The sequence below is a fragment of the Falco rusticolus genome, chromosome 5, assembly GCF_015220075.1.
Source record: "Falco rusticolus isolate bFalRus1 chromosome 5, bFalRus1.pri, whole genome shotgun sequence".
Taxonomy (NCBI): Eukaryota; Metazoa; Chordata; class Aves; order Falconiformes; family Falconidae; genus Falco; species Falco rusticolus.
The window spans coordinates 64,657,067-64,681,277 of record NC_051191.1 but is presented as its reverse complement, the minus strand read 5'-3'; the positions used below and the strand labels follow the sequence as shown (position 1 = coordinate 64,681,277).

The 24,211-nt window shown below is 42.1% G+C and overlaps 1 protein-coding gene across 1 annotated transcript in view; it reads right to left on the bottom strand.

The window, feature by feature from the left end:
* PTN (pleiotrophin) overlaps window positions 1-17,118 on the bottom strand; it is a 79,145-nt gene extending 62,027 nt beyond the window's left edge. The window contains exon 1 of the mRNA XM_037389459.1: window positions 16,772-17,118. The gene's annotated coding sequence lies outside the window, so the exon portion shown is untranslated. The remainder of the gene's footprint in view (window positions 1-16,771) is intronic.
* Window positions 17,119-24,211: the final 7,093 nt, after the last annotated feature.

Sequence of the window (24,211 nt, the reverse complement as noted above, 5' to 3'; positions counted from 1 at the left end):
TTTAAACACCCAGGCTTCTGAGGAGCATCATAAATTCCAACCTCCTCAGTCTGCAAACTTTCTGCTGTCAGACCAGCCAGTTCCTCACCTGCCTGGAGAATCATCTTTGAAGGCGCTCTGCCTCTGATCTCCCCTGCAGTCTGATTCTCCACCCACTTGTCCTTACATCCAAGACAGCATAGGGTATATTTATTTCACCTCTTGCCTTTTTAACCCAATCTGCTGTCAGCAACAGATTTTTTTTTTTCTTCTTTTTCCCCATGGAGAGCAAAAGAAAGCCTGAACTCTGTATGCAGTAAAGAATCCAGAGACTCCAGGTAGATTTGTGATGGGATTTCTTCTCAAGCCTCAGGTGCTGTAAATTAAAAGAAGTAGTTAGAATAGCCAAGGGAATGCGGGACAGCAACCAGAAATGGGCACAGATCATGAGCAGCTTTTAAAAAGCTCCTGAAATCTTTTGAATTGACAGTATGACACAGAAAGCCATATTTCCATAGAAGCCCAGTCACATGGCTGCTGAGGAATGGGCCCAGAGCATCTCAGGAACAGCTTATTCACCCAGAAATAGATCTGTTCATGTCAACTGCAAACTGCCCTGTGCTCTTCCCAGTTCCCAGGAAGGTATTACATACATGAATAAGATTTCCTTTTCCTTTATGAGGTAAATATGTTGCTTTAAAAAGAAAGAGGGGGTGGGGGGTGGGGATGGGGGACAGGGGGACACGAAACAACACGATGACACCCAAAAAAACAGAGCGATAAATACTACTAACTACAGGAAGCTGGCTGCAGGGAAGTGAAATGTAACCTTCCCACACATGACCCTGCAAATGTTGTTTCACACTGTGTCTGCACCATGTCATTTCTCTTGCCCTGGATAAAACCATGTGTTTTATCCTACAGCACCTCCTCTGTATTCACAGTCCCCGTCTAGCCACAAGGAGAAACAAAAGGCTGCACTGCCACCCCAGTCACCTGTGTCACTGTACTCCCCACCACACTGCCAGTGTTTGATAATCGCCACCTGCAGCACCCACTGCTCCCCACCGTGCGAGAGCCCCACCACCCTACCTGCCACCCCAGGGCTGGCCCTGGGAAAAAGGGCATCGGAGCATGACAGCGCCGCTGGTTTTACAATGAACGTTAGGTGGGGGAGCTTCTCGGCGGGTCCTGCCTCGGTTTGTCCCGTCACATCGTAGCCACTCTCTGTCCTCAGGTTTAGAGCACCTTGTAATCCTTTTCAGTCCTTTCCTAGGCACAATCTTCATCTGCCTTGATAGTTACGGCAGATGTCGTAGGAATCACAAATGCGGAACCCAAATGCTGTGAGAGGTCTCTGCCTAAAAAACCCAGCCTCCAAAGGGGCAGATGCTGAAGCTGCACCAAATGGGGTCAAACACATTCCAGCCACTACACTCAATGCTCACTTGGAGATGCAAATTCTCAGGCCAAAATGTGCCATGACTGAAAGCATCCAGTAGCTAGGTTAGTCCCTGTGCATCAAGGTTATTAGCAACCCATACAAACCACAGCTAGAGCTCAACTGTGCTGAAGTGACTGGGTTAACAGATGAGCATCCTTGGCAGCATACAGAAACTACTGTCAGACCTTCTTCTGCTATTCTACGACCATGTTCCCAAATTTTATGTGTGCACAATTTATTAACCCCAAAGGATAGCATGTCTCACTTCTTTGCGAAAAACACTCTGTTGCAGAGAAACTGCCCAATTTGTCAGGATCATTTCAACTTTTACTGTACTTGTGACCTCTGTTACTGTCACTTTCAAGTTTTACAACCGTGCCTTCTGCTCTACCACGCAAACAGGGAAGGAGGAGAATAGGATCAATGGCAGGCTACACCAGGACCTCGCAGAGCTGCCGGCAGCCTGCATACCACACCTATGGGAAAGCACACCATAAAACAATGTCATGAATCCTGCATGAGCTGGGGGGGATCACCAGAACAGCAGAGTACATTGGCATTATTGGTGTGCTAACAGGACACTGCTGTGTTAACAGAGCCATCAAATCCCATAGAACCACTGTACCAAGCTGAAGGCTCATTCCAGTCCCAGGAGGCCAGCAGCCTTTGTTTCTACCTGTCGTATGACAAAAACATTTCCACTGAGCTCTGATTAGCACGGTAAGCTATTTTTTTCCCTCCCCCACCAAATCCCCTAACTGCAGTTCAGTCCAGCAGCAACAGCAGCTGTAGTGAAACACAGGTGTGCTATCAAGAAAGGTCAAGTTGTTTCATTTCCAAAGCCTATGCACAGTGAAGTACCATTAAATCCAGACACATTTTTCTTCTCATTCCACCTAAACAATGATTTATTTCAAACAAAAGCTACTTGTTGGCACCCCTTCATTTGTCACACTCAGAGGCATCTTAGGCAAGTGATCTAAAAACAGCATCATTAGAAGCAGGAGGTTAACTGCAACCTCAGTTGGCTTCTGTTACTCCCAACGCTGCATATGTCACAGCAAAAGCTGTGACGCATTTAGCAACTCACACGATGACAAGGAGCACTAAGCCCTTGTGTCCATTCACAGCACCCTACATAAAAGCCACTTGAGCTCATCAAGAATAGGAACGAGCTCTTTCTTAAGTCCAGCCCAAACCAGTTAACAGGCTTATATGGAAATGCTGAGAGACAGGGCTTACAGGTGGCAATGCATCTAACTTACACACACTAGTTTGCTAAAAATTGAAGAAGAACACATACACACCACCTAGCCGAGGTTCGTAACTGCCTCCTTCTTCACCATATATTCCTTTACAGGTGCTTTTCTCTAAAGATATGAATTTAAGAAAGGGCTTGGGTAACCTTTGTGATTAGTAATCATTATTACAAATCTTGTTCCACGAGCACAAAATTAAAAAAAAAATCCTGATAAATACAGAAGTCCATTTCAGTCTTCCTGATCAATCAGCCTTCCCTTCTTGCTCTTGCCATATGTTTGCAGAAGTCGATTTGCTTCTGCTAAAGCAATGCTGCTGTGAATCAAAATAGGGAAAGAGATGCACAGAAGGTTTGAGATTGTTGTGACATCAGCTGGTGGTAAGACACTACTGTCCCCTGTCTCATTCACTCCATCTGTGCACAGAGATAAAACCTACGGAAGGGGTTGCTCCTGACCTTCTGCTGAGGAGCAAGTACATAAGTGGATGCCCAGACCCTGTCCTCCCCACCACCACTGAGCATGTGGGATAGCTCCGAAATAGGGGATACAATAAGATTCCTCCCATTCAAAAAAACAAAGATTTGCTTTGGGATTCATTACTTAAAAGGTAATAACCTTAAATTACCTGTAACCTCAACTTGCTAAGTCTTGATTTTCCATCATAGAAATCAGGGGCAGGAGAAGCAAGCATCAATTTTTCCCAGATTATGAGTAATTCTAGAGTTAAATGAAAGACATTTTAGAAGTAGAAGTGCTACTATGAGAAGTTAATATTAAAAACATTCCTTATGAGATGCAGGGAGATTAAGTCAGCAGCAGATTAATTGAACACAGCCAGACTTAAGGGAAAATTGGTAGTTTTCACAGGATACTCCATTTCTGACAACATATTTGTTTTCAAAATAGTTGTCCATTTATCACAGCTGGAAAGCATCAGGGCATCAAATTAGATGTACATAAGCGCAATCAGCTTACATTTCTGATATCACAAACAGCTTCCTGGAGCACAGTTTGCTAAAGTGTTGATACCCCCCCACCCCCAAAAAAACCCCACAAACCAAAAAAACCACCCAAACAACAACAAAAACAAAAAAAAGACAGTAACACAGAAAGTGTTAAATTATACAGCCAATCTAAATTACCATGAGCCTACATACATACATTTATTTTTACATATATATTTAGTTACTTTGGTGGACTTTAGATCAGGCCTTTAGCTAAAACACTTGGGATTCTTCTGAAAGGAGAAAACGTACAATCTTGAGCTATACTTGCACACATACTAAATAAGAAAGAGGAAGAAGTCAGAAATACAAATCTGACTTTTCAGGCACTCTTCAGTAACTGTTTCCTCACAGGGAGGCACATTAGGGGAGTGTTTATAACTACAGATTCTGAGCTACAGTCTTGAGGATCCAATTCAGACCAGAAATGATTGATGTAAAATACTAGGTGATCAAATGATGACAACATTGCCATTTTCTAGAATTGTGAAAATGCAGTCATTTTTATAAATTATTTCTTGTCAATGTAATCAATTCATGTGGTGGCAGCTGGTTTGAAGCTTGCAGAAGGAAAAGCTGCAATGAGTTAGTCTCAAATAACAGAAAAGAATTAATTCAGGAATTAGACAGGGCTATGTTTTTAGACTATTTTCCAAAGGGAGAATTGCAACAGTTGGGATACATTTCCATAGGATATAAATACAGAATTCTCTCACAATTCTTCAAAATCTTCATCCCAAAGTTACTACATGATTATGGTGGATGCTACAACTGGGATGCTGTTAAAAGTCCTAAAAGAATCAGGCTTCTTTAAGCACAGTATTGGGAGTCACTTCTTTCTGTTCCCTGGAACATTTCCTTAATAAGGTATGCAAGGAATGAGCACAGATATTCTGAAACGATGCCAAAGTGCAATCACTGATGATACTCCTGGCCACTCAGAAAAAAAATAATAATAACAAAAAAACCCAACCCAACTTCTCAAATATATTTTAAGGACTTGTTCACTCACAGAATATACTTAAGAGAAAGCAAATGGAAATCCAGCCCAAGTGAAATTAATAGGAGAAAACAACTTTGGCAGGTGAGATGTAAAATAGAGATTAAAAGATCCAAAAGCAAGGTTGAGGAACAAAGAGAAAAATACACAGAGACAAGTAATAAGGCATTCATTAAGTACACTGGAAACAGGCACTCCAGAAGAGCCAGTGGGTCTTGCAGACTATACTGAAGACTACCCTGGCACAAGCAAGTCAATGAGGGCAGAAAAAGATTGCACAGAAGTTAAATGGCTCCTTTTCTTCAGTTTTCCCTTTAAAGTAGGGAAGAGAGATGAATGCCCTACGGTTATACAAGTAAAGAACCTAAGGCAGAACTGCCAGACAGAGTTAGGGGAAATAATTTTTTTTTTTTTAAAAAAAAAGGGACAACTCAAGAAATTCAATTGCACTAAACTGCATTTCCAGAGCTGAGAAAAATCAGTTAGAGGCAAGGGTAAACCATCTAGCCTGAAATAGAAGACCCACAAACTAGAAACGTCTAACCCAGTACATTTTTCACAATGATAAATCATGCCTCACTAATCTACAAGAAGCCTTTAAAAACTTATCCTGGGTATTTTCCACTAGATGTAAATTGTTTGGATTTCCAAAGACATTGAAAAAAGCTATTAGGAGAGCTTCGTAATCTTGGGATAAGAGGTCAGGTCCCGTCACTCTTTAGATGTTAGTCAAGGAACTAAGAATCCCAGGGTAAGAACAATAATTAGTTCTCCGTATGGGAGGTGGAGTTGTAGCACCCGAAGTCCAGCCTAGGATCAATGTTGTGGAGTGCATTTATGAAGCACTTGAAACAAAGTATGAAAAAGGCAGCAACAAAGTTCTGTCCATATAAAATGGTACTAGTCAACAGTATGGAGGTCCCTGTCCTTGCCACTGCCCAGACGACCGGACAACACAAATATCAGATAAAATTCACCACAGACACATTAAAGTCTAATGGAAGAAATATATACTTACATACCACTATATGTCAATGATTACTGAAATAACTTCTGGACATCAAAAAAGTTCTGGAGACAAAAGATGTCATATCCCTGTTCTTAGCAGAATAGTAATTTCAGACTAGACAAAACTTTAGAATAGCACTTCTAAAATTTTAAAACTGTAATAAAAAAAAGTTTGACTCTGGAAATTATAATGCAGTTATAGAATTCCAAGTTAGATTTCAACTAAATGTGCTCACTAAAACAAGGGCATGAATTGTGAGCACACTCAGAAACAAATAAGCTGAAATATTTTGCTGATTTAGAATAAGGTGTGGGGCAGCTGTAAAGGCCACTGAAAAAAAAAATGAGCAGATGTGCAATATTTATGAAAGGTGACCTACTACACAATTTAAATAGAAGAAATATTAAAACAAAGAGAAGTTTGGGTTATGAAAATAAGGACATTAGAGACATAGGAATTCAAAATTAAGGAAACCTCAGCTATTCAGTTATGGCAAACTTCTTCAAAAGTTCTATATCTTCAAAACCAAAACAGCTTGGGCATGGTTTATCTGTTCAGGGAAAAATGCACATTTAAAGCTAAGGAAGATGAGCATTACCTGCAAAGTTTTAAGCAGTTCACATAACTGGTTTTACAGAACTCAACCCATGTTCTGCTATCCACTTGCATATCTTGTACAATTGGACTGCTACTCACAGGGCACGATCCATGTCTTAGAAAAATCCAGACCCATTTCACAGCCCGATACAGTTCCCGCTACAGAAGCGGCAGCAGCCTTCAACGGTTTAGCTTTGCAAGACAGGAATCCCAGCAAGGAAATGAGAGAAATGGCTGAGGCTGCTCAAAGTGGGCAGCTCACCTGGAATCAGCTGCTGCAGCTTGGAAGTTCAGCCACTCCAAAAAGTTTTTAAGCTTGGAACACTGTTTTTAATATGAAGGAATAGAAAACAGATATAAATGAGATTTTAAAAAAAAAAAAAAATCCCTTTCACACAAATCACACTGCATCAGGAGTGAAAACTATACTTATTCTAGGCTAGGGGTCTATTTAACACTGAACAAAGGCTAAAATGTCTTTTGCAACAGAAGCTATGATTATATATAAATATTATTTTTTTTAAATCCCAAACAACATGTCCTGTGGAGCAATTGAAAAGAACATGCACAAGCCTTTTATTAAACCCTATAATTATAGTCATAATAATTGTAAATAACAACTATAAATTACTACAATTGTTTACAATTATTTTGTAAAAAAATAACTTTGAAATGCAAATAATTTACAATTAGTACACTGTTGACAATGTTTGCAATTATTACAATTATATGTACAATTAAAATTGTACATGCAAATTATATTCCGATTTTCAAAGGCTTACTTTGGAAAAAAAAATTTAAACTGATAAGGAAAGCATAAATTTGAGAAAATGCTCCTCATTCCCCATCGCTGCATACTATTCCACCCTTTTTGTGAGACATTGTGGTCATAAAAATGCCACAATGAACAGCATCAGCTGGACATCATAGGGCATCATGAAGAGCCTACTGTAGCCAATGTATCTGTCTCATATGTAGGCTCAAGTTCTTGTTTTCATTCCTTCAACACCCATTAAGTGCCGCAAGTGTTTAGATACACACTAGAATTTCACTGGCCTGGAACAGAAATCTTTAATTCAGTGACTCAAAAATTTCCATTTTGATAAGCCTTATGTGAAATATTTCAACCTCAGTTTTTCTTGACTTAGACAGATAATTTACACTTCACAGCCTTGTCCTGATTTGCCTATTTTGTTTGCTGCAGAATTCTCTGTTTAAATAAGACAAGAAATTCCCACCTACAATCACTTGAGAAATTTCAGTTGGTAAAATCCCAACTAGAATTAGAGCTTTACTGTACATGCTGGAAGTGTCAATACAGAAAGATGTGAACTTGTCATTTATAGTAAGTATTGAGCAATTTGACACTCTAAAATTAGGTAACACATTTTTGCTACATATCCCTACAGTTTGGAAAGTTTCTCCAAACAGAGACTTGGTTTTGACGTGTGTGTAAAGCACAATGTTGGGGCAAAGCACCTACACGTCTCACCTTTTTCCTCTATAAAACCACAATGTCTCTATATCCACTCGACCTACAGCTGCGGTTAGCACAAGAAAGAAGGGTTCTTATGTAAAGGACTACTGCCCTGTAGATATCAGTCTATTCAGTATTCAATCTCCAGCCATGCTCAAGAGCTCTCATTCTTCGTGAAAATTAGCACAGAAATGCTGTATTTGGGCACAGAGAGGCAGCCAAAGAAAGCCCAGGACCATGTGGCACATTATGCCACTGAGCAAGTAGAAGTGTTTGTAAATATTATCTCAGTTGCAAAATACTAAAATTATCTACAGAAGTTTTTGAAAGGAGCCTAAATATAACTTCTAGATCAAAATTACGAGTAACAGCAGGAAGTTCACCCACTTTTCTTCCCATTCCCATCCCTTCAGATGGGATTGAACTCAGACTTTTTCATCAGGAAAACATGGCCAATTTTCCAGGTAGTTACGGGCAGGGAGAGAAAATGCTCCCCACTTTCCTACATTTCTGATTCCAGACAGTTTTAAAAATCATATCAGGTATTAAGCCCCCAAAGTTTTCTCCATCCAGAGGTAAAACCAAGGGCTGATCCCAACAGGAATCTCTCATCCTCTTCTCCCTCATCAGGATAAAGTCAGAACCTTCACAGCACCAGTCAGTCATGCAGGGGCAGCTTTTAACAAGGGTTTATGCCTGGCCCACACCGTGCTTGGAAAGGTACAGTTATTAACTGACAAGTTTACATCAGAAAGTGGAAGAGAAAACCAATAGCTTCACTTGTACAAAAGAAAAAGAAAACAAAACAAACAAACAACCCACAAAAAAACCCAAAACAAACAAACAACCAAAAAAAAAAAAATCAAAAAACAAAAAACACCAAGACCAGATCATGCTTAAAAAGATGTCCAGTAAAATATAAAGTGAAGCCAAAGGCCCCACGGTAAATGTATTGCTATAAAACTTATCACAAGAGATTTAATCCCCACCCACTTACAAAGTGCATGCACCTGAACACATACTGTACCACCAGATACTTTTATTACTGCTGTGTTAAACTTTTAAACCAACCCACTGATCAAGCAAAGGTATTGCATGTACTTGCTACATTTATGTTAAGTAAACCCCACGGTTCTCAGTGAGGGAACTCGCAGCCCACAAAGCTGTTCCAGTGCACAAGATGTGCAAAGACTATAGCTCAAAATGACAAGCGACTGAGAGAAGAGACTGACAACTCTTAAAACACATACTCCTATAATCCCAATGGCCACTCAGTATTCATGAGCCCAAAACACAAAGTAAACTCCATGCCCCATTTAAAGACAGGTTCTTGAGCTAACAAACAGAAAGGGAGCGGAGCTTGCCTTTTTTTCTTTATACCCCCATAAACACGTTTCCCACGCTATTTTGCAAGCAGAGGGAAATTCCTGAAAACTCAACTCTATGTAGATACCCCTACTTAGCAGCCCACAATCCCTGTAGCTCTTTATAATAATCTTCTGCTGGTGGATGACTATGAGTAATACAAGGAAAATGGGAGCAGCCTTCAGGCTCCCCGGAACTCTGTAGGTCTTTGGTCAAACTGGCCAGAGGATCACCGTGCTGTAACTGGCTCCCCTGTGGCTTTCTGTTTGGGGTGGTTTTGCCTCCCTGCTGCATAAGTGAGCCTAGCAGAGGAAGAGGCCCGCAGCACAGAGCAAGTATGCTAATGCCGTATCATACAGACTGCCATGCCAACAGCCATCACACACACGCCTGCTCACACACTGCTGCCAAATAATCACTTCAGCAAACATCAACTACAGAGATTAACAAAAGCATCTGACAACACACAAATCAGACGAGAAACATGGGCTGAAGGGACAGCTTAGGAATATGAAGATTTAATAAGTGAAATGACATGAAGTTCCTGAATCAAAGCCTGCAGTGTTTTTGGAAAATTGTTGAAAATCCTATCTGTTGGCCTTAGAGGGAAAGCTAGTAGATTTTTTTCCACTCCTCAGTCTCTGCATATCAGCTGCACCCAGGCAGGCTTCTAATAAAAGCAAGTGACTCTTGTGCAAACAAAAACATCTTTGTGACCTCTGGGAAGGCAGCAATCCAAGCAAACAACCAGGCAGTCTGGTGGCACAAGTTATCGAGAAGCAATCAGAGCATCTCAGGGGCCTTCCGTCAGCACCAGAAGGAAAGCTAAGCCACTACGAGAGAAAACCAGGTTTCCAGGAGAAACCACTCTAGGTAGAACAAGAAGTTCAAAATATTTCTGTTTAATACAGTGGGGGTGGGAAGGCTACTTTTGAGCACAGAATTTTTATTGTTCAAACTAAAGGAACAAAGTGTTTTTCTACCAGAATTAAGGCAGAATATCAGAACAATCTCTTTATTATCTCTAACTTAATAAAGGGTGCTTCACTCCAAAGGCACTTGCAATGAAAGTAATGAGATTCTGCTGCAAGATGTGCAGGAAGAGTCACAACCATTTACCAGAATTATAATCCATTTGTGTCTTATTTTTAAGAATTTGTCACCAAAACAGAGGGGTGGGCACCCTTTCTAAATCTTAGGCCGAATTCTATGATCCTTATTCTGATGAAGCTCTTGCTGAAGCATCAGCTTTGCCTGAATAATGGTTGGAGAATGTGTGCCTCGTTTAGTATCAATCTCTGCTTGACAGGAAGAATATGATTCTTACTGAGCTGATAAAGATCTCAGTATGGAAATGGAAAAAGTTCCATTGTCCAAAAGCAAACTGTGACCTTGTAGTGCCATAATACTGCAGAGACAGCACCATATTAGAGGTGCCATCATTCTACCAAGGCTATTTCTAAGTCCCTTTCTATATCACTTTCAAAGACAGTAGACCTTTCTTAAAAGATCCATCCATTACAGTCTGATTATCAAAGTGCCTAGAAAAGCATCACAGAAATATTAAAATGGCATTCTGAGCCAGTCACTCTTCCCACTGTTGCCTGCATGCTGTAAACCTGTAAAAAAAAAAAAAAAGACAAAACACCTGTAAAATAGTTATTTTTAAACACAAAGTTTTTGAGATTAGAACTACCTACACACAGTTTTAAGCACATTTTGGATGCTCCTGTCATGGAAGCAAAGATGCTGCAGACTGTGAGCCTTCTGTTGCTGGCTACAGATGGGCGCATACATTTGCATTGCACTGCTAAGGCTCTTTTGCACTTTGAGATGCACGATGTGTGAGAAATATAGCTAAAAAAATAAATAATACATAAATAAATCTGTTGTACTAGTGATCCTGTCGAAACAAGGAAGCCTTAAATGCAATAGTCGGATCATCTTTAGCTGGTTATGAAACTACTGTCATTGTTTGCATGGCTCTGAGAAACAAAACCCAAGAACAAAACAGGTTTTGTGTCTGATAGCAAATGAAACTGAATCTGAGAAAGCAGTTCAGTCATTTTCATTGCTTGCAATCAGACAGGGACACTGACTTCCACAGTTATCTGTGTATTTACTGTTTGTGTCAATACACAGGGAATTCCTCCTTTCCTATATACCCATAGAGAACAATTATCCGGGTTTTACCTTTCTAATCCTTAGGGACAGCCTAAGGCAAGAATCAGATGCAGGTAACAAAGTCAAATGATGAAGACAACAGCAAAGTAGTCTATCTTCCTTTACAAGCTCAGCAGAGCAAGATCAACTTTGTACTCAAGCCTGAGAAATAGGCTACCTCCATCTCATTGCCAGCATCACTAGCGCTCTGCCCATTTCCAGTGCCAGCTGGACAAGTCCCACTAAGACAACAGAGCATCAGCCCCAGTGCATAGAGAGGGGCTTGCTGAAAGGAAAAAGAGCATGTCCAGCCTCCCTCCCCCTCCCAGCTTTTCTGTCTGGTTTTACTCCTGGGTGGAGAGCTTCTACAGATAACGAGTTGCTCCAAAAATATTGTATGAAGACAGCAAAAACTCTATTTCATTTATGCTGTTAGCTAGCTGTGGACCAGTGTGAAAACAAGCATTTGGACTGAGGTATTAAACAATTTCTCCTCTTCCTCTTCCCTCCCCACAGGCCCTTGATGATGGTATCAACTACAACTAAATAGGGGATGTTTATAAGGTCCAAGCTACACTGAACCTTTGTAGAAACTAATGAGGAAGGAAGATTTTTATATCACTCTCCTGAAACATTTAATGAGCTCTGAAATAGTGTTGGCAGGCCTCAGAGGAGAAAGGTCCAGTTTAAAATTGAATTTTGCAGTTTACTAAATGGCAGCAGACTGGAGCCCCAAGCACTATTTATCTTCAGAGACTATTTTTATCAGAAAATCCCCAACTCCTGTAATGCTCTTCTGCTCTAAAAGTCTCTACCCCTCTGTCGCAGCTGCCATGCAATCAATGGCACTTGCAAGCAACGTGCTCCTAGGGCCCAAATTAACATACTTATATGTTTTTCTTAATGCAACAAAACTGGATTTTGCCTCATAGTTAGCTCTACTCCTCACCTCCAGGTTATCCACATTGAAACCAGAATCTGCTCTTCTGGGAAGGCAAGGAAGGGCAGAGGCTTTTTGGAGGGGAGGGATGGAGAGGGTAGAAATCACCTGGCTGCATCAGTAATATATCTAGCTCTTTATTATACTCACATTCCCCCTTCTCATCTCCCATGAAACTGCCTACAGCTGTGTTCTCTCAACCTTCAGCCTGAAAAACATTAAAAAGCAGTCTGCAAGATGACTACAGTTTTTAAAAAGTCACTCCCACATATGTAAGCAAGGAAGGAAATGAGAAAAGTTAAAAAACAATAAATCATCATGGTGCCACTGCAGGAGGTAGAGCTAGATATTTCAAATGCTTCAGTGATTCTATTCCTTGGAATAAAATAAAGGTGAGACATATTGACCAAGAGAGCAACTAGCTTGGTAAAGTCCCACTGACCCTTTCTACAACGATAAGGTAAGCCATTGCTGAAAACTTAACAAACTGAACTATTTTAATGCCACTATGTTAAACACCACCTGCAACAGGGCCTTTTCAGTATTCAAGTTCATTTTCACTAGTGGAAAGACTGTAGGAGCCTGAAGAGGGTCTGAAAAGTATTAATGAGCTTGGCATCACAAAATCAGTTCTAATGGCAACGCAGAGCAAACAAAATTCTAAGCAGCAAATTCCATACTGACTGCCAACTCTTATTTCATGGGCTGGATCAAGATCATGTTAAAGGTAGTGGGATTAAAGGGCTCCTCCAGCTGATGACCACTTCTGTTTGATACAAGATCAATGGTATGCAAAGCATATTTAAATAATATAAAATAAAATATGCTGGTCTTTATTTAGCGTCTATTACTGTTGGCACAAATAACAGGTATCAGTCCCTTGGAAGTTAATGACGCACAGAAGATACGCCTCTTCCCATCTTGTTTAGTTGCTGTTGTGTCAATCCACAGAGACACCACCATATCATTTCTTCGGCAATTACAATGCTCTGTGAGTTATTGTAGCAAAACACAGACATCCACCTTATAGAAGGCATTGCTCACTCCTTTAATTTCATTTTTCCACGGTGCTTCTGCTGAAGAAATTGATGTAAGACAACTGACTCAAATTTCCCCCAGCTCTCCTCAAATGCACACTGAACACTTGACAATGCCCACGTTTCTATTTTCCCCTCCACGGTTCCATCGGAGAGGACCCTCTGTGCATTCAGAGCCACACAATGGAGAATGATTTCCAAAGCATTAACTTGGAGCCATTGAGACTTGGATGTTTTCAAAATGACTCTATTGTGCTCAAAGGATTCTAGACTACCCCAGCTACTCTAGAAGAGAGTCTTTTTCCCCTTTCTCAAAACATCCATCCCTTGAGCCATCCCTGGAGTGCATTGTTGAGGTTGATTCCTTAGTGCGGCAAGTTCCATCAGTCAAAGCTCAACAGATACAAATAATATCAGGATATGGATATAAATTAGTGCGACAGACCCTAAATAGTTTTGACAGCTTTGGTAAGTATATATAGCGACACAGAATGCTATTCCTGCTGTCAGACATCAATATGTAGACAGAAGATTGGGGGCACCATGGAAACTCAGCGACATAAGAGTGGTATTGATTGGATAGAAAATGAGGCTGCAATTTAAGCTTAAGGCTGCCAGAGATGCCAAGAATGGAGAATGACCTCCAGCAGTGAATTTTCAGCATAAGCTCCCTGTGAACAAGCCAGTCCAAGAAGGATAAATCAGGGACAAGCTCACCAGGGATATGGCTCGACCGAATGCCGGCTACCCTAAGCAGATGAGAATCCCTCTGTGTGCGCGCGTTACAGTGACCTAGTTCGTTCAAAGACGGCATTTTGAATGGTTTATTATAGAGGCTTGAAACAAAGAGATTTCCTCAATTAAAGTCCTGAAATGAATCCTCTAATGAAAATGCTTTTGATACACTGATCAGCAAGAGGTTGTAAATATCGAAGCAAAGCATACATTGTTAAAGTCCAGTTCCCACAGAAAACACCATGGTTGGGAGTGTAGGTAATGAGGGGGCCTGAACAGAGCAGGTTTCACGAGCAACGCCGGCTCCATCCCTAATGCCTTAGCGCTACGCTAAAACACTTGTTACACTATAACGCTTCATAAAGCGTACCTTCCCTGCTACAAAAGCACACTGAAATAAAAGAGTATGAGTTGAATGAGGGCATTTTCAGAGCTCCTGTAAAGGACTATTTTTAATTATTATCTGAGGACTCAAGAACAACCATTCCCCGAATGATCAAGAAGAAACATAGGACATGTCAGAGTACCTTGCTGGAGCCGTGACTGCTGGAAGTCAGCTAAGTAATAATATTCACATTAGCAACAGAAAGATGAATCTACACAAAACATCCATCAGTACAGCTGTGTCAGGAATAAGATAAGCCTCCAAAGTGTCCTCAGTGTCAGTATGAGTGTAGAGGAATATAAGCATATGGTTCTGGGATAACAGAACTATGTTTTGTAATACTATAGCAAGACCAACCTTCTGCTGGGAAGGATGTATCAGCCACAGGCTGCATCTCAAATAACGGGTAATAGACATCTGGATAATTGCAAAAAGTCTGTTTTTCTTAGGCCACTTCTACACTATAAACAAAGACTTAACCATTTGTAAAAGAAGCCAGCAGCAAATCTTTCTCTTTTTTCCACCCAAGAGCCTGCTCTGGAGCATGCTAAAGTTAGTTAAGTTTCTGTCCTTCAATTTCATTCAAAGCTTCCTAAGTAGTAAGTCACCAAAGTAATGTGGTTTTTTTTCTTTTTTGTCCATCCTCTCCAGTGAAGTACCCCCTCCCTGAAGTTCCAAATTTTCATTATGACAGCAAATTAACAAATTTTGTCACAAATATGCAGGTTTGTTTTTCCCTTCAGACTACTTCTCTTGATCAAAAGTTCAGACTAGGGTTTTTTTTTTTTCATTTTTTAAAATTCTTATTTCTTTGCAGGGAGGAAACAGAAATACTCCATAAGATTTGCTTTGTAAATCAGCTCAAGCACACTGTCCAAAAAATGTATAAGACAGGTACTATTTTACAACTTTTTCAATATACTTCCCTTCTCTTTCCCTCCATCTCTTCCCTTCTTCTCCCTAAAACAAGCAGTTACACACTCTGTCTATTTCTTGTCCAAAAAGTTGAACTTTACTAAAAGCTCAAAAAAATCAAGGTCCAAAGGGAAAGCAAGGAAAGGGCAGCAAGTTCAAGCACTGATGAGCCACAGGTAAAGCGTTCTTCTCCTGTAAGTCATTTAGAGCAAATAGGATCCAGTTAAAACACCTATCGCTATGCATAGGTGCAGGGTTATCTCACAGAGAAAGATTTAATGCATGTTGCAAATATTTCCACAATGCTTCCAAGAACCAGTTGGTCTCTAGGGTTTATATCCTGGAATCCAGCCTCAGAGCGTATCACTAAGCTAACAGACAGTAGACATTCACCACGAAGGCAAGCCTACTTGCAGTATGGAAGAGAGAGGTGTGCGGCAGCCAACTGGAACAGGCAAAGGAGCAGATGAGCTCCCGAAGAATAAAGACTGTCTTTCCCCTATAAATACTTTTAATAAGGAGATAATGAAGGCAGCTACGGAGTTAGAAGCATCAGTGTTGGAGACCATAACACATTTGCAGAATAATGTGTAAGCTCAACAGGAGGAAACTGTGTTTTCACTGTAGTTAAGTGAGATTTTCTCCAAACCTATCCCTCCAGAGGACATGGAAGACACCAACTAACGATGGCAGTTTTAAATAGATCTATTGGCACTTGATAGATTCAGTTGTTCCACCAAAAGTAAACTACAGATAAGAAGGCAAAGTCCCAAGAAAAATATCAGTCAACGTGCTCGGTCGGAGGGTAAAATTTAACCTCATTATCCCGAGTCTCAGTCGGGACATTCCTGGCACAGGGCAACTGGGACCTGCAGGGGGTTTGCCGCTCCGGGGTCACTCGGCTGCCCTTTTGTCCCCTCGGAACGGAGCAGCCCGAGGGTTTCTGCCTCCCTTCCCCGCTGGGTCACGTCACCCACCGCCACCTCTCTCCCCGCACCCTGCCCCGGCCCTCCAACGCTCCCCCGTACCGACCCTCCGCCGCCACCCCGAGCGGGGCAGCCGGCACCCGCGGCCGCGCTCCGCAGCACGGCACAGCACGGCGGGTCCGCGGCGCCCCCGGCCGCGGCTCCCGGGCACCCCCAGATCTCGTCCCCTGCCCCCGGCCCCCGGGCACCCCCAGACCTCGCCCCCCCCCCCTCCCCTCGGGCAGGGGTCTCCGGGGCCTCAAGTGCCCCCCACCACCCCGCTGGGTCCGGGCTCCCACCCAAGCCCCCGGCACCGCTCCACAGCACCCGCCGGGCGGCGAGAGGACGCGAGGTGGGGCCGGAGCTGCGGGGCGCCGCAGGGGCAGGTTCCCCGGAGCCGGGGCAGGGCAGGAGAAGCGCTGCCACCCTTCCTCCGGAGGAGCGAGCGCGGGGGCAGCATCCCTCAGGCAGACCCCGCCGCTCCTCGGACTTACTTCGGGCGGCAGAAAGCTCTTCTCCCGCAGCTGAGAGGGGCGAGCCGCGGGCGTCCCCGGTGAGCAGCGGCTGCTGCCGCCGCCGCCGCCGCAGCGCGTCCCTTCGCTTCCCCACGGACGGGCGGGCTGGCTGGCCGGCCGCCGCCTCACGCCCCGCTCCGCCTGCGCCCCGTCTCTCTCTCCCGCCGGAGATTCCTCGCCGAGATTTTTATACTGGAGGCAGGGAACCTGATCCGCGCTTTGACTCGGCGCAGCCCGGGCTGCAGCGAGGCGGCGAGAGGAGGGAGGCAGGCGGGCGCCGGGCAGAGGAGCGGCCGCGCTGCCCCCTCGTGTGATGCGGTGGGGGCGCGGCGGGTCACCCGCGGGGCAGCCTCGCCCCCACCGCCGGGGCTGGGGGGGGCGGGGTGGGGAGGGGGCGGGCCGGGGGTGCACCGCCGGCGGACGGCGGACGGGGCTCTGCGGGTGCGCCCCCCGGGTCCCGCCGCCGAGGGGGAGCCCGGCGGGGTTGCGCGGCCCCCGCTGCGGCGGGGCTGGCCCGCGGGCGGGGAACGGGCTTTTAAGCAGAACTTCCCCTCCTCTTCCTCACGGCACCCCAGGCTGCTGGCGGGGGGAGCCGAGGGTGAGGGGGCGCTTCACGGTACCCGCCGGCCGGTGCCGGGGCTTCAGCTACCTCTCTTGGCACGCACGTCCGCAGCTGGTGCCGGGTAGCCCCTGGCCGTCGGGGTTTGGGGAGCCCGGGCTGCAGCCCCGCTGACTTCCAGCTGGCCGCTTAGACCACGGCAGCGCTGGGCTGGACGTGCCGCTGGGGAGGGGGGAAAACAAATAAACAAAGAAAAAAACCCCAACAAAACAACACCCCAACCCAAAACCAGAAAAAAACCCAGCTTTTAATTTCATCTTGGGCTGAAAGTGCCATGAGAACAACTTTTGTCCTGGAATTCCAGCGCTTCTGGATGTATATCAAGGGTTTCATTTAGGAGCAGGCTTTTCCAACTTGTTAGGTTCATTACATCCACTGAGTAAGAGTGTTCCCCAATCCACAGCTTAATTTAAAACTAAGTGGACGTGTTCCAAACTCCAGGCAATTTCTATGTAATTCCTGATCCCCAGAGCAAGTCTCTGCCTTGAGTTGAAAGACTGGGGCCATTGACTGCTTGGGGCTCAGCTGGGGCTGCAGTTTGCTCCAGGTTTGCATGGAAATCCAGTTCAGATTCTTCTCCTGTTTCCAGAGGAATGAGCTAAAGAAGTAATTTGTCTGGCACCGTACACATTGCATCATCTAACACCTACCATCTGTGACAATGAAAAGCACTGTGCAGCTAGTCCCAGTGTAGGCAATTGCACCCACCTGGACTCTTTCTTAGTAAAGTAAACTACTCCTTTCCATCCACACCTTGGCATCTTCTTTTCATCACACAGTTATGTGTTTAGTCCTGGCATGGCTGTTCAGGATTTGCACCACTGGCAGATTTAATGACAGTGATGTAATTTAAAACAACAATTTTGATTTGCAGTGCAAAGTGATGGCTTGAGATGGAGAGAATATCCTTTCTAGCAGCTGGACGAGTGGAAATGAGCACTCGATAGTAAACTTGGTCTTCATGTTTCAGAGCATGAAAAGCTGAATGGATCTTTGATAGCTAGCTTGAACCTTCCTGAGGGCTTCTTAATGAAATCCTGGCATCACAGCACTAAGCATCACGACTATCAAAAGACACTTTCCATCAAAACACACCTGGCAGTGGTCGACACTTTAAGCCCTCAGAGTTTCTCCGTACAACCACAATAGCGCGTTTCAGATGGTCAATCATGTCTGAGCAAGGAAGTAGGAAAGAGGACAAAGGCTGATCTGTAAGTTCACCTTGACTGAAACCGAAACAGACTGCACCAAAGTGGGTCAAGAGATCTCTTCCTTTCCTTAAAGAAATCTGACTCTTACCTAAAACTATGAAAGTGTAACATTTTCAGCTTTTCAGAAAACAATGGGAACTTTCTGCAGAAAGCAACTGCTTTTCACAAAGATGTGCATGATGTTAGAAACCTCATTGTTCACTAAATTTTGGAAGCCATGTCAACAGACAATCTTTGACCAATTTTACTTACAGCTTTTCTCCATACCTAGTTTTCCATAGCTCAGAAATTAATTTCCTGAAGCTGAGTTTACATGCACATAAACTAGTTTAGTGTGATACAGCTTGAGTTTTGATTCAGAAAGTCCAAACTAAAACTGCAGACGAGGTTAACACAGCTGCTCAGAGGACAGATTATGGTCTGAAGCACCTATAACTAAAAAAGAAAGTATTTCATTTTTCAATTGAAAAAAAGTAAATATATTTTAATGTTAATATTATTTCTGTTTCAGTGGTACCTTGAGGTATAAGTGAGGTTTCCACTGCAAGAAGCACTGTACAAATACAGCAAAACATTATTTGTTCAAAATTGCCTCCTGTGTTTGATGCTTTTGATATCAGTGGAGTATAACACTTGAATTTCTTGACTGAACCTTTGCTATTGAGATAGAACTCTTTAAGACATAGAAGGAGATGAGACAGTTGGTGAATACAGCAAACTTGGGAGGACCAATGTAACTTCTTTTGCCAAGGAAAAGTCATCAGCTATGTTAATCACAGCCTTAAAGGTGCCTATTGTGCTGGTTCCCAGTGGGAAAGAACAGGACAGCATGGAGAAAAAGGATGAATGGAAGATAAGCTACGACCATTTCCTTGCCACAGGGATATTTTCCTTATTAAAAGAACTGTAAAGCTGGAGAGGCTTATTTCCAGAATTTCTCTACTGTTTTGTCTCTCCTGAGTTTGTTTTCCAGCCAATGCTTTATTTCCTATGTGATCCCTGAAACTACAGGCTAATCTACATTTCTTGAGAGATAGGAAAAATGCATACTGAAAAAAAATAGGTTTTGACTATTACTTTTCTAGTCTGAACACACAGCTATCCCAGAAAGGAGAACTTGCTCGACGATTGCTGGTGATACTTGTCTTTAAAATCTTCAACACTTGTATACAGCTGCTGGTTCCACTCTGATCAAAAAACAGAGGTGAGGAATGGACTGGCAGCTGTGGAAGTCCAGTTTCTACTTTCATGTATGTTTTTTGCTACCCAAACCAAAAATTGGCAACCTAATGAGAGACAGGGCTGAATTTTCTTTTAAAAGGGGAAAGTGAAGGTTAGTGCTGTAAGAAGTTATAAAAGGACTTCTGATTGATGCCACATGCAAATGCCTGCATAAACAATCCAAAAGTATTAAATCCCTGTTAGAATCCCAACTCACTTGGTAAATATTCAAGGCAATTTTAGGGAAAGAAGATCCCAGCATTAGATATGATTTGTGCCAAAATGTAGAAATCCACTCATAATAAATTTCCTCTCAGTGAGGTTTTTTTTTTCCTTTGAAAAGACCTGAACGCCAAATTTTCCCTTTGAAGTTGCATTGTTCAGTACTTTTAAGTAACCATTCCACAAGCCACCTGAAGGAGACAGTTACTTGGATCTCTTCAGCTTCTAACAGGAATTAGCATATTTTTCCAAAGACACCTGGGAAAAATTTTGGCTCTAAAGCTCAGGCAACGAAGTCAGAGGACAAGGCTTTATGCAGTTTGCTCCCAAGAAGCTCTCCACTGTTTTCAGTCCTACTGGTGAGTAGGATGCTATACTTTTCAAAAAGCAACCACCACCCCTTGCGCACCAGTTGAAAGGTCAGTCCGAGCTGAGCTTGCCTTGTTTGTTTCGGGTGATACACTCACTGTAAACACCAGTTTCTTTCTCTGGCCCTCCCTAGCCACCAGCAACAGCAGCTCCAGGAAGATGTAATGTGATTCCAGGAAACTGAAGAAGAGAACTTGACAATAGTTTAAAGATTTTTCCACCTTTTGCTCCATTGTTGTTACTGAGCTATTGAGCTGCCAGACCCTGGCAACTGAGCGCCCCGCATCCCCACTCCCGTGCTAAGATCAGATTTCCATTAGTGATACTGAATTATTTAGTGAATGCATCAAAGATTGAAATCAACCACTTTCTGAGCTGTGTACCTTCTCACTCTGTCTTTCATTTCTAGTCCACACAATGGCAGGCATCTTGTCACAGAGACTATCAGTCCTATAATTAGAGTAGAAAAATCCATGGAGTTCAAAAATAATAATTCATACCTCAATCTCTAGTATTAAAGTAGTCCGGTATATAGAAAGATCAGATATATGTGGAAGAAGGCAAACAGAGACCATGAACCCAGAAGAGTTTTTGTTCCCTGCTAAAATCTTAAGATATTTGAAAACAAAGTCAGTGTCCCAGAGCTTGGTCTTAAGCTTCAGTCACCAAATCATGAATACATGTTGTAACTTTACACATTTGACTGATTCTATTTTCTACAAGGGGATTAAAGCTCTTGTGCTCAAAATTATTCATGTGCATACATCTGCATGTTGCAGTTTGAAATCCAAATATAATGTGACACAGCAGGCCTTTCCAGATCCCCAGCATTTAAAAGACTGCTGTTTGTATGCTGGCTGCTATCACAGTTTTCTTCTTTTGTGTTGGCAATCCTGGGAATGGAAGTCCTACGTACCTAGGATTTGAAGTCTATTAAATAAAATAAAAATCTTAGCTATAGTAAAAATAATTGCTGCTTTGAGTACATTATCACTGTTTTTTCCTATATAAGCAAACTTCTTCATTTCACTCTAGTTTTACAGTTTGGGGAGAAGTATGAACCAAAACAAAATGGCATTTTATTTTGAAGGGCTGAACAACAGCTACCATTTTTGTTCTGTTTTCTGGGGTTTTGTCGATATGTATTTCTGTGTAAAAATCAAAGCAAAATGCATAAACAAAATGTTCCTCCATTGAAGCAGAACCAGTAGAATTGACATTTTTATTTGGTTTCAAACTCCTGGCAGAAAATTACTGAACAAATAGAATGCAAGTTTCCTTTTCAATTTCTCTCAGAGTACGCTTGATTTGCTAAAATTTGTTTTTTTTTCTCAAGGCACTATACCCGCATCTCTAACTACTTTATGAAAGAACTGGCTTTAGAAGTAGAGAAGGTAGTAGTATTTATAACCCTACCAAAGCAGTTCTTGATACTTCATTAAGACAATCAGCTAGTCCCAGTCATAGCACTAAATAGCTTTCCCCTAGGCGCTGAAATGAAGCGGTCAATTTTATTCTCAGTGACAAGCCAGCAGTAACAAATCTGAGGCACTAACTACATAGCAGGCAACTGATTGGGAAATGAAAAGCATTTGGATCATTTGCTTGTGAGCTGAATCACAACCATTTTCCAGCTAAAAGTAAAACTATGGTAACCACGTTCTGAAATACATAATCAGTACATTTCATTGTAATGATGCTCATATAATTAAATAAATATTCTCAATATATTCCCTTAAGAATGAATTACTACTGGCGTGGGGAGCAACCATTAGGATACTCTCTGCATCCACAGCATGATGCAGCCAGCACAACGCTGAGCTGAATGGATGAACAAAGAAGAAACTCCACTTATCAAAATGTTCTCTTACCTTTTAAAACAACTTGTTTGTCAATTTGTAAAGGGTACACCTGTGTAATTATAATGATGCTAAACTTCACATTTAAAAGCAAATATAAGTGGTTTTGACAAGTTTTCCTTATGTGCAATCAAACGATGAGATGTTCACCTTCAGTGCAAGTGCAGAGCAGACAGCTGAATCCTTGATTACAAATTTTAGTGAAATCACAGCAATAAAAGAAACACTGGGAATATAATGTCGACAAGTAATTATCAAACATGTTCAGAAATACCATTTCCGAGATTTCGTTATGGCTGGCTCTGTCAAGCCTTCAGTGGCTTAGCCTCAGTCCATAGCTGAGCTCATCAGCTCAATATTTCAATGGGTACAGTACAAGCTTGCATACCCTAATGGGGAGGGGGGGATTCTTCACTTTAGCTAGTAGAACTCGCTGTAGTAATGTCAAGCCTGCATTGAGACTGAAAGTTGCTGAAGTAACAGCAACTCATCCATAAAGTAGGACATAATAAAATTCAGGCCCTAAAAATGATCACTCCCAAGAATGATAGGGTGGCAAAGTTCTTCAGATGACAGCTTGAACGTATTTTCACAAAAAGAATAAAATAAAAAGTGAAATTGTATTAAGTAGCACCTTTTCCCTGCTACCATTTTTAGAAATAACTATGGCAAATGGGAAATTTAGGGGATATATAATGTATAGACATATACGCACACACAATAAGAGACCAACATAAAGGTCTGTTGTTAGAAACACAGGAACTGGAGGACAGCTATAAGCTGCGCATGTGCAATGCCTCATTAGTTAATGTAATGGCCATGATTTTTGCCCCATAAGAACAAAATTAGCTACATCTGTTCTTAACTTGCTAGCCATTCCTTGCTTGAGATTTGAGCCAGTTGCATGGCCCTCATAAAGCACAAAACATCTTTAACGGAAACTCCTGTGGGATGCTGTTGGCTTCAGCACCAGCCTGATCTAGGTTTTTACGCTCAGGAGTTTAACAAAACATGGCATCATCATTCACAGACCTAAACCTGGGCTGGTTGTTATTAAAAAAAAAAAGAACATGTTAAAACCCTTTAAGATCCACATTAAAGATTTCATGCTGATGTTGAAGTATGGGGACTACTATGGGCAATGCTAGCACTTCTTGCTAAATGATCTGAGTTTTTCCCCAAAGACCTGGTTCCCAGCATTATGTGATTGCATTAGACATGCAGTTTTCAATAGCAAAAAGTGAAAAAGCAAACAATGAGGAGAAAGTGCTGACTCTTCCACTCCCATTTTCTTATGGGAAAAATTCAGAATATAAATGTTAAAACACTGTTAAAAAATCCAAAGTTAATAAAAACATTCAGAATATGTGTTAAACTCTATAACATAAGCTTATATATTAGCATATATGACACATATAAATGTTTAAAATTTGAAGCCTGTCTCATGAGGTCTTTTTTTTTTCACATTTTTTACTCTTGGAACTGTCCATATAGTGAGAAAGACTTAAGAAAATAACCATACTTATATTACATTCTGTTTTCTTTTTTCCCCTCCTCCAGTGCGTTCTTCACTTCAGCAGTTCCATCTGCACATCGGGAATTTGAAGGGGGTAGAACACAGGGGAAGGTATCTTCCCATGCAGAATAAATTCTGTCATCACCTAAACAATTCTAATTTTAGGTTCATTTTGACAAAACCACTATATCTATTGCTCATAATCCTTTTGTCTTTACAATTCATTTTTAGAGTAAAACTATGGAGATTTTAGAAGGAAGTGGATCTGATCAAATATATTTTGTTCTACTTTGAGGAGCAGGAACAAACAGGGTTACTGTACAATCTAGAGCTCTTTTGGTCCTTGGGCTTATTATTTCTACTGAGAAATGGATAGGAACCAGGGTCTCAACCTCTGTCTTC